Source organism: Pseudophryne corroboree, chromosome 1, assembly GCF_028390025.1.
Source record: "Pseudophryne corroboree isolate aPseCor3 chromosome 1, aPseCor3.hap2, whole genome shotgun sequence".
Taxonomy (NCBI): Eukaryota; Metazoa; Chordata; class Amphibia; order Anura; family Myobatrachidae; genus Pseudophryne; species Pseudophryne corroboree.
This window is the reverse complement of record NC_086444.1, coordinates 1,079,960,321-1,079,972,608: the sequence shown is the minus strand read 5'-3', so window position 1 is coordinate 1,079,972,608 and position 12,288 is coordinate 1,079,960,321.

The following is a 12,288-nucleotide window of genomic DNA, read 5'->3' as shown; positions in this document are numbered from 1 at the left end:
GAAATTTATCACTCATTGATAAATAAGGGCAATTATCTGCTAATCACACACAAAGGGGGGAATGTAATAGGGTGTGAGAATCATGAAGTGAGTGATTTTGTGAAAGCTCTCCTGTTTTTTTTCAAAGTGCCGATCTTTTACATGGCAAAATCAACCTGGTTGGTCTCTCACTTCCTGATTCTCCTATTACATCCAAACCCCCCCCCCCCCCCCAACCCCCTCCCCATAGTGTTATACTCCTGCAAAATATGCTGCAGGGTTTGGTACAGCAAGAGTATCTCAAGGGAAAATTTAGTGGCGTGCAGTGAGGTCAGTGACTGGTGAAGCACTGCAGCCATAATGCCCACCGAGTCCCGCCGATGACCCCTACCACCGCTGAGCCGAAGCCTGCTACTGCCCCCAAGCTGATGCCCAGTACCACCACCACTAATGGCCTCTATCCACGCCATTGGCCGCCACCTTCCTGCCCTGTCTCCCTCCATTGCCACCATCCTGCTCTGTCTCCTTTCAGTGTCACCATCCTGCCCTGTCTCCTTCCACACCACCATCCTGTCCTGTCTCCCTTGACACCAGCATCCTGCCCTGCCTCCTTCCAGCACCACCATCCTTCCCCGTCTCCCTCCACGCCGCCATCCTGCCCTATCTCCTTCCACGCCACCATCCTGCCCTGTCTCCTCCTACGCCACCATCCTTCCCCGTCTCCCTCCACGCCAGCGTCCTGCCCTGTCTCCTTCTACGGCACCATGCTGCCGTGTCTCCCTCCAGTGCCACCATCCTGCCCTGTCTCCTTCCACACTACCATCCTGCCCTGTCTCCCTCCATTCCACCATCCTGCCCTGTCTCCTTCTACACCACCATGCTGCGCTGTCTCCCTCCATGCCAGCGTACTGCCCTGTCTCCTTCTATGCCACCACCCTTCCCTGTCTCCCTCCACGCCAGTGTACTGCCTTGTCTCCTTCTATGCCACCATCCTTCCTGTCTCCCTCCACGCCAGCGTACTGTCCTGTCTCATTCTATGCCACCATCCTGCCAGGTCTCCTGCTACGCCACTAAATCTAAATCAAAGTACTTGACTCCTGGTGGGTATTTGTACAGACAACACTAATAAGCAGCATAGATTAATTATTATGGATAGTTCTAACCACATTTGTATCTTGGTATTGTGAGAAATATACAGTACACTGTATGTAAATAAACAAAAAATATTTTTTTTTAAGGGTTTGACTAACGTTAGGGCAGCCATTGTATGCTTTATCATGTTCTGCATGACAGCAGTGGCACACAGAGGAGATGCAAGCAACCATGCCTAAAACACTCCCCCTTTGTGGCACCCCCTCCTCCCTTAGAAAACACAGTGGGGTAAGTACAGCTTTGCATATAGACTCTCGCTGGGAGGCACACTGCTGTAACAGCACCACAAAAAACCTCAGCCTAGCAGGATCCTACTGCATCTCACTGTCTGCACCTCCCGCTTCCGCACTGTAGCTGGTAAATGTCACAGCAAGTGAATGTCGCGGCCACCCCTTCCCCACCGCAACCCTCCCAGACAGAAACTCACCAACTTGTATTCTTTTGTAACCTCTCTGGACAGCAGCGCACCTCACTTCTGGCTTTACGGCTCCTCTCACTGAGCGTGTGACGTAACGTGTCACACAGGGCCGGTGCTAGGGTGTTCGGCGCCCCCCTGCAAACTATAAATTTTGCCCTCCCATACTTTACAAAGGGACAACGCACGTTGAAAAAGGGATGTGGTCTCACAAGGAAGGGGCGTGGCTACACAATTGTACCCCCATTTAAAATGCCCCAGTAGTGGCGCTGCTTACACATAACACCCCAGTTGTAGCGCTGCTTACACAACGTCACAGTAGTAGCGCCGCTTACACATAACGACCCCAGTAGTAGCGCCGCTTACATGTAACGACCCCAGTAGTAGCACCGCTTACACGTAACGCCCCTGGGGCGTTACAGTTTACATGTAACGCCCCAGAAGTAACACAGCTTACACGCAACACCCCAGTAATAGCGCAGCTTACACGTAACACCCCAGTAATAGCGCAGCTTACACGTAACGAACCCAGTAGTAGCGCAGCTTACACGTAACGCCCCAGTAGTAACGCAGCTTACACGTAACGCCCGAGTAGTAGCGAAGCTTACACGTAACGCCCCAGTAGTAACGCAGCTTACACGTAACGCCCGCCCCAGTAGTAACACAGTTTACATGTAACGCCCCAGAAGTAACGCAGCTTACACGTAATGCCCCAGTAGTAACGCAGCTTACACGTAACGCCCCAGTAGTAACAAAGCTTACACGTAACGCCCCCCAGTAGAAGCGCAGCTTACACGTACCGCCCCAGTAGTAACGCAGCTTACACGTAATGCTCCAGTAGTAGTGCAGCTTACACGTACCGCCCCAGTAGTAACGCAGCTTACATGTAACGCCCCAGTAGTAATGCAGTTTACACGTAACGCCCCAGTAGTAGCGCAGCTTACACGTAACGCCCCCCAGTAGTAGCGCAGCTTACACGTAACGCCCCAGTAGTAACGCAGCTTATATGTAACGCCCCCCCAGTAGTAATGCAGCTTACACATAACGCCCCAGTAGTAGCGCAGTTTACACATTACGCCCCAGTAATAGCGCAGCTTACACGTAACGCCCCAGTAGTAACGCAGCTTACACGTAACGCCCACCCAGTAGTAATGCAGCACCCAGTAGTGGCGCCGCTAACACGTAACGAGTCCGACCCCAGTAGTAGCGCAGCTTACACGTAACGCCCCAGTAATAGTGCAGCTTACACGTAACAAACCCAGTATTAGCACCGCTTACACGTAATGAACCCAGTAGTAGCGCAGCTTACACGTAATGCCCCTGTAGTAGCGCTGCTTACCTGTAATGCCCCAACAGTAGCGCAGCTTACCTGTAACGCCCCAGTAGTAGCGCAGCTTACCCATAACGCCCCAGTAGTAGCGCAGCTTACATGTAACGACCCAGTAGTGCAGTTTATTCACATCCCCCCTCCCCCGCATACATACACACACACACACACACACACACACACATATACATACAGTACACACACACACACACACACACACACACACACACACACACACACACACACACACACACAGACTTTCTCACTTACTCTCCCTGGCTGACAGGATCTGGAGCAGCATGTCCTCCTCTGTGGCTGCAGTCTGATGGTCCCGTGTAGCTCCCCCCCCCCCATCCATGTAACCCCGCCCCCTCCATACGATCAGTCACTGCACTGTCACAGGATGGGAGGGGGAGAGGACAGGAGGCTATCAGCTGCCGGCGCCGCTGCCTGTCATGCAGTCAATAAACTTGGCAGCAGCTACTTGGGGACGGGCAGGTATGTAAATATACTGTAAACAATAATAGTTGGTGCACGCCCCCGGAATCGCCCACAGGCCAATCACATGAGACTCAGTAACAGGGGCGTGCCTGCATGTGCTTGCTGTCAGCACGCCCCTGTGAAAGTGGCACTGCTAGATGTGCCGCTTATAGGCGTTTTTTTTAATGGGCTATGACTGCCCTATGGTTGACCCCGCCCCCAGCTTCCGGACCTGCATCACTGACAGAGGGAGGCACCGAGAACGGTGCCTACAAAACATGTTTAGAACTGGTTTTTAGTAGGTAAACAAATATTAAAATAATGCAAAGGCTAAAGTATATACTTATGTGTCATAAGTATCTTCTTTGTATTATTTTAATAATTAATGACAGGGGAGGCACTGCCTCCCGTGCCTCCCCCGACTGCACGTCCCTGGGAAAATCTGACCAAGAACCTTGTACACCCAACTTGTACTCAACGCATCCATTACACCTCACCACATAATGTAATAGTTATCAGGATGTTACAATAATATTACATTTATTTGTTTTCTTTTTAATGTGTGATATGTAATCTATAAGTAAAAGTACAATTAACATGATATAGAAATTTGAATTGACTCAATTTGTGAATTTGATTAATACTTGAATTCACTGCTTTAAACTTTTCTACTCAACCACTTTTAAATAGAAGACAAGAGAATTTCCTCATATATACTCCTCATATATACTCATAAGATATTCTTATTACATTTAATTGTCACTTTCAAGATAGTACACTTAACAGTGAATTTTTTACATAATGATCAGTCTAGCCAGTGGCGTCACAAGTAGGGTGCAGGTATGCGGGCCGCACCCAGGTGTTACCCGCCTAGGTGGTGACACCAAAATGCCGCCTCCTACTCAATGACAGGAACCGAGTGCTGCACAGTAACATTACATGCAGCACCCAGCTCCTGTTACAGGTTAGGAGTCGGGAAGTGCAGGCACAGTTTCCACATCTCCGGGACCGCCACAGTGCCAAAAAACGGCGGTATGGACTCAAGGCCACCCCCTCCGCTAAGCCACGCCACCCTCACTAAGCCATGCTCCTTTTCCTCAGCCACCCCGGCATTGTCACTGGGGTAACTGACGCCCCTGAGTCTTGCAAGTACTGTATCATGGCTTAAGGCAGTGGCGTAAGTAGAAATTTTTCTCCCCCAAGCTAAAAAATTCTCTGGTGCCCCCCCTCATAATTGGCACTACCAAACTGAAGAATTTCCGTGCACCTAAAAAAAGGGGTGTGTCTTCATTAAAATGGGTGTGGCTTCGCTGAAAGGGGCTTGGCATTGCAGGAAAAGACTACCTTATACCCCAGTTTTGCAACCTGCACGCCGAGACATTGGCGACCACAGGAAAAAAATAAAAAATCTGATTCATGCCCCTTACATTATTTGTCATTATTCCTCCTTATAATGCCCCTTACACATTATGCCACACACTGCAATGGCCCTTAGAAATTATGCCACATACCGTAATGCCTGTGACACATTATGCCACACCGCAATGCCCGTTATAAATTATGCCACACACTGCAGTGTCCCTGAGACATTATACCACACACCATAATGCCTGTGACACATTATGACACACACTGTAATGCCTGTGACACATTACGCCACGCATCACAATGCCCGTTATACATTATGCTACACACTACAATGCCTCTGAGATATTAAACCACATACAATGCCGTGATACAGTATACCACATACCGTCATGCCTGTGACACATTATGACATACACCGCAATGCCCATTATACATTATACCATACACTGAACTGCCCCTAAGACATTACACCACATACACTGCCCATGATACAGCATACCACACACTGTCATGCCTGTGACACATTATGCCACACACCGCAATGCCCGTTATACGAAATACCACACACTGCAATGCCCCTAAGACATTATGCCACATACAATGCCCGTGATACAGTATACCACACACTGTCATGTCTGTGACACATTATGACACACATCGCAATGCCTGTTATACATTATACCACACACTGCAATGCCCCTGAGACATTATACCACATACAATGCCCGTGATACAGTATACCACACACTGTCATGCCTGTGACATATTATGACACACACCGCAATGCCCAGTACACATTATACCACATACCACAATGTCCGTGATACATTATGCCACACATCGCAAAGTCCGTTATATATTATGCCACACATCGCAAAGTCCGTTATATAATATGCCACACACCGCAATGCCCATTACACATTAAGCCCTACAGTAAGGCTTCTAAATACCTTTAAATTACCTGATCGCTGCCAAGGGTTTCATGATCTTGGTTTCATGCACTGTGCCAGGGATTTTCATGCTCAGGGTGTCATGCTCGTTGCCAGGGGTTTCATGCACTGGATGTTATGCTCGTTGCCAGAGGGTAATGATTGTTGCCAGGGGTTTCATGCTCAGGGTGTCATGCTCGTTGCCAGGGGTTTCATGCGCTGGATGTTATGCTCGTTGCCAGAGGGTAATGATTGTTGCCAGGGGTTTCATGCTCTGGGTGTCATGCTCATTGCCAGAGGTTTCATGCGCTGGGTGTTATGCTCGTTGCCAGAGGTTTCATGCACTGGGTGTCAAGCTCGTTGCCAGGGGGTAATGCTTGTTGCCAGGGATTTCATGCACTGGGTGTCATGCTCGTTGCCAGAGGTTTCATGCACTGGGTGTTATGCTCGTTGCCAGAGGTTTTATGCGCTGGGTGTCAAGCTCGTTGTCTGGAGGTAATGCCTGTTGCCAGGGATTTCATGCACTGGATATTATGCTCGTTGCCAGAGGTTTCATGCGCTGGGTGTCAAGCTCGTTGCCAGGGGGTAATGCTTGTTGCCAGGGATTTTATGCACTGGGTGTCATGCTTGTTTGTTGTTTCTAGGGAGTAATGCTGCCTTACCCGCCCCACACTGTTTAGAGAGCCGCGGGCAATGCTGCCCGATCCCCCCTTCCTGCTGCCGCTGAAGGTTGTAGTGAGCCGCAGGCACCGCTGCCCGATCCCCCGTTACTGCTGCCGCGTGGAGGTAGCAAGGGGGCAGGGCTGCAGGGTGCGGGTCCCAGCACTTCCTAGATGCTAGAGGTCAAGTATGACCTCTAGCATGTCTCCTCCATGGCGGCGGCCATTGTGGAGGGGACATTTAGCAGATTGACATGAGGACGGCTAGTCTGCATGTCAATCTGCTCTGAATCAGAGGCGGCACCCCCGCAGCCCTGCGTCTCCAAGCCTCCGCAGTGGCTGCGGGGGTGGGAGTTACACCACTGGCTTAAGGGGTTATTGAGCATTTCAATTACATTTTTCATTTAGCCGTCTTTCCTTTCTCCTATTTTCAATATTCCGCAAGGGCATTTTATTATCTTATATGTGTATTTTCAGTTGAAATTAATAAAGAATATTTTATTCTAATTAGTTTTATATGTTGTCAGTTGTCACCTTCAAAACAGATAATAGAAGATTTCTACGAGCTTTAATGAGAGCTTTTCTCAGTAGAAACGTCTGCTTACACTATAAATCTGTTTTCAATGTATTATTGGACATTGTTATTGGTGTTTGAATATTTAATAACATACAGTATGTGTTTGTCTTACTATAGCAGTAAATACCAGGGGTAGCCAATCTCTGTCCTCGAACACCCCTAACAGTTCATGTTTTCCAGAACAACTGTGGATAATTTATAATGTGTCAGTTACTGTAGTAATGAATGCAGCTGTGCACCAGTTAGGGGATCCCTTGAGGACTGAGGGGGTAATTTAGACCTGATCTCTAGGCTGCGTTTTCTCACAGCCTGCGATCAGGTCCGAACTGCGCATGCGTATGCACCGCAATGCACAAGCGCATCGGACGACCGCACTGGGCATCGCAAGGAGATTGACAGGAAGAGGGCGTTTCTGGGTGGCAACTGAACGTTTTCAGGGAGTGTCTGGAAAAACGCAGGCGTGTCCAAGCGTTTTCAGGGAGGGTGTCTGACGTCAAATCCGGTCCCGGACAGGCTGAAGTGATCGCAGAGGCTGAGTAAGTCCTGGGCTGCGCAGAGACTGCACAAAATCAGTTTGTACAGCTCTGCTACACATGCGTTCGCACACTTGCACAGCTCAAATACCCTCCCCCTGTAGGCAGCGACTATCTGATTGCAGGACAGCAAAAATCACTGCCCAGCGATCAGGTCTGCTGGCCTGTCTGATGGCACTGGGGACCTTCTGGCCTGTCTGATGGCGCTGGAAGCCTGCTGGCCTGTCTGATAGTACTGGGGCCGTCTAGCCTGTCTGATGATGCTGGGGTCCTGCTGACCTGTCAGATGGCACTGCTAGGCTTTCTGGCCTGTCAGAGTGTGTTGGGAGCATTCTGGCCTGTTTGATAGTGCTAGGAACCTTCTTGCTTGAAAGATGGCACTGGGGGCCAGCTAACCTGTCTGATGGCACTGGGGGCCAGCTAACCTGTCTGATGGCACTGGGGGCCAGCTAACCTGTCTGATGGCACTGGGGGCCAGCTAACCTGTCTGATGGTACTGGGGCCAGCTGACCTATCTGATGGTACTTGGGGCCTATCTGATTGCTCTGGGGCCATTCTTGCCTATGAGATGGTGTTGGGAGCCTGCTGGCTTGTCTGATGGCACTATGGGCCTTTTGTCCTGTATGATGGTGCTGAGGGTCTTGTGGCCTGTCTGATGAAGTTGGGGGCCTTGTATTCTGGCTGATGGTGCTGAGGGCCTTGTGTCATGTCTAATGAAGTTTGTGACCTGCTGGCCTATCAGATGGCGCTGGGGTCTCCTGGCCTGTCAGATTGCGCTGGGAGGCCTTCTGGCCTGTCTGATGGTGCTATGGCCCTTCTGGCCTGTCTGATGGTGCTGGGGGCCTTCTGTTGTGTCTGATTCCACTGGGGGCTTTCTGACCTTTCATATGGTGCTTTGGGCCTTCTGGACTGTCTGATTGAGCTGTGGGTCTGCTGGCATGTCTGATGTCGCTGGTGGCCTTCTGACCTGTCAAATGGTGTGGGGCTCTTCTGGCCTGTCAGATGGCGCTGGGCTCTTCTGGCCTTTCAGAATGGTGCTGAGGACCTTCTGGCCTGCCTGAATGAGCTGGGGGCCTTCTTGAATGTCTGATGTCGCTGGGGGTCTTCTGGCTGTCTGATGTCGCTAGGGGCCTTCTGACCTGTCAGATGACACTGGAGACCTTACGGCCTGGCTGATGGCGCTGGGGGCCTTCTAACCTGTGTGATAGCCCTGGGGACCTTCCGGGCTGTCTGATGGTGCTGTGAGCCTTCTGGCCTGTCTGATAGTGCTGGGGGCCTTCTGGCCTGTCTGATGGAGCTGGGGGTCTTCTGGCCTTCAAGATGGCGCTGGGGGCCTTCCGGTATGTCTGATGGGGAAGGGGCCTTCTGTCCTTTCTAATGGTGCTGCAGGCCTCCAGGCCTGTCAGATGGCGTTGGGGTCTTCTGGCTCTTCAGATGGTGCTGGGGACCCTTTGGCCTGTCTGATGGTGTTGGGACCTTCCGGCCTGTAACATAGTAACATAGTTGATAAGGTTGAAAAAAGACAAAATGTCCATCGAGTTCAACCTGTATTATAAAATGTTACTTCATTTAAATGCTGTATCCTTGGATATTTCTTTCAGTTAGGAATTTATCTAATCCACCATTACTACCTTCCCTGGCAGAGAATTCCAAGTCCTTACTGCCCTTACGGTGAAGAACCCTTTCCTCCACTGTGAAATTTTTTCTCTTCTAACCTCAGGGGGCATCCACGTGTCCTGTGTAGCATTTGTTTGATAAACAAATCGTCTGATAAATCCTTGAATTGTCCATTTATGTATTTATAAATATTAATAATATCCCCTCTCAGCCAGTGTAAACATATCTAAACTTGTAAGTCTTTCCTCATAATCCAGTGCCTCTAACCCCTTAACCAATTTGGTGGCTCGCTTCTGAACCCTTTCGAGTTTCAACATATCTTTTTTATAGTGTGGTGTCCAGAACTGTACACAATTTTCCAGGTGTGGCCGTACCAATGATTTATACAGTAGCAGGATTACACTCTCATCCCTTGTCTCCGTTCCCCGTTTTATGCATGCCTGTCTGATGGCGCTGTGGACCTTCTGACCTGTTTGATGGCGCTGGGGGCAAGCTGGCCTGTCTGAAAGCGTGGGGGGCCTTCCCGTCTGTCTGATGGTGTTGGGACCTTCCGGCCTGTCTGATGGTGCTGGGGGCCTTCTGGTCTGCCTGATGGCGCTGAGGGCCTTCCGGCCTGTCCGATGGTGCTGGGGGCCTTCTCGCCTGTTTAAAGATGCTGGGGGTATTTTGGCCTGTCCGATGGCGCTGGGGTCTTTTGGCCTTTCAGATAGCACTGGGGGCCTGCTGGCCTTTCTGATGGTGCTGGGGACCTGCTGGCCTGTCTGATGGCCCTTGCGGCCTTCTTGCCTGTCTGATGGCGCTTTGGTCTTGATGGCGCTGTGGGCCAGCTGGCCTGTCTGATGGCACTGGGGGCATTCTGGCCTGTCCGATGGCACTGGGGTCTTCTGGCCTTTCAGATGGCACTGGGGACCTGCTAGCCTTTCAGATGGTGCTGGGGCCCTTCTGGCCTGTCTGATGGTGCTAGTGCCTTCTGGCTTGTATAATGGCAGTGGGGGTCCTTCTAGCCTGTCAGATGGTGCTGGGGGCTTTCTGGCCTGTCTGATGGCGCTGGGGGACCTCTGGCCTGTCTGCTGGCGCTAGGGGCCCACTTGCCTGTATGATAGCACTGTGGGCCTTCTAGTCTGTCTGTTGCCGCTGGCTCCCTTCTCCACTCTTTTCACTGCTTCATCGATAGACCCCCATAGACTGTAAGCTCCACTGGTGCAAGGATTGGTGATTACAATTTCTGAGTAAATTGCTGTGTAATATGCTGTCACTACATAAATAAATTATGATAATAAATGATTAGAGAGAATATACCCTGATCTCTTCCCTTTAATGGTGTAATGCTAGAAGTATAGTATAAATCCCATTAAAAACTCTCATTTAGTATAGAAGACTTTTTACAGTAGGGATGGAAAATAAAGTGAAAGGACACTGAGAAGTGTGCTTATAAACACAGTTCTTTTAGTTAGTTTCATTATTCACTCTGCAATCCCAAAGGACATTTAACAGTGTTTTATGGCACTTGTTTAGGCTTGATAAATGGCCTTTCAGACCAGAGTCTAACAAAGTTAAACTAGTAACTATTATCTAGCAGCCAGATGGCAGTAAGGGGTCAAGTTGGCTTCCAGAGTGATTTTCCGTTGGGACAGAGAAGCAGAGACACTGTTTGCCATTTGATGAAGCAGGAAACAGACTACACTGGATGACAGATAAGAAGGTGCTGGACCACTCCGTAACAATGGGAATCCAGACACAAGGTTAGCCACACGGGTGCAGAATTCAGTCTCAGACAGGATAACTGCTATTTTCCCATGCTGCTGGGAGAGAAGGAATACACACAAATATGCTCATTCTCCTGTTGGTTTTGGAACAAAATAAATACAATTCTAAAAAGAAAAATAGAAGACCAAACACACAAACTGGTGCTTTTATTTATTTATTTATTTTTAAATTGTATAACAAGAATGACAAGCAGATTCTGATGTTATTGTACTCATTCAAGCATAATTACCAACTGCTTCTAATTTATATAGAGTAAAAGATTTTTTAAGATTTGTCCACTTACAGTATGTCTTTTGTTTAACAATGTACAGCTGCAGAGTGTTGGCTGTGTTTTTACTCTGTACACAGTGTAAAGTTTATCTAAACCCAGGAACATAGCCAGAACTTTGTGGGATCCACAGCAACATTTTGAAGGGACCCCTTCTAGAGATACACCTCTCTCCACAACAGTTGTTCATTTGAGATCAGTACTAAATCCCGCTGGACGGGATTCCGGCGGTCGAAATACCGATGCCGGAATCCCGACCACACAATCCCGACATTGGTGGCGAGCGGAACGCAGCCCATTGCGGGCTCGCTTTGCTTGCCATGCTGCGGGGACGGTGCCTGGCTACGCTCGGCACACTAATTTATTCTCCCTCTATGGGTGTCGTGGACACCCACGGTGGGAGAATATGTCGGGATTGTGCCGGTCGGGATTCCGGCGTCGGTATTTCGACTGCGGGATCTTGGCTGCATCCCGTTAATTTTTTGCCCCATAGTAGTTCCCTAGACCATTTTATGAACTATAGTGTTGCCCTAGTTAATGTTATGCCCCACAGTAGTGACCTAGTTCACATTACACAGTGCTCTCAGTTTATATTATCTCACACTGTAGCGCCCCAAGTTAACAATATGCCACATTGTACTGCTGCCAGATAGTGCCTTCAGTTCACATTCTGCCACACAGCGTTTAGCAGGCAATTCCATTCACTTGGTAGACAACTTTATAACTTGGGTGCAGTTGAGACAGTAGATGGGTCCCCTAAGCCTCTGGGCACAACAGCAATGGCACACACTATAGCTATGCTCATATCTAAACCCACCAAAATGATTTGAGATAGACATGAATCCTACTGTCCAAATCTAAGAATTGGATCAAAGCATTGTTATTATTAGTAGCGGTCAGTGGGGCGGATACAGAGATGACTGTAAGCCTGTTTGCACAGCATAACTTGTGTATTTTTTTTTTCTCTGTACATGCTCTAGAACTAAAATTATGCCATTACTGGGGAATGTTGAGTCTTAGACAATTCAGTTGCATCTCTGCTTGAAACTGATGGGGCAAAACTGGGCTGTACTGGGACCTCAGACAGCCAATGTTCACTGAGGACGTTTGGGCAGAATGAAGAGCTACGCAGAGTATAAATATGCCTGTTTCCAGAACCTTTTAGACCAAGAAAAGGTGCCTTGATGATGATAATGATGATGACGGGTATCAAACCG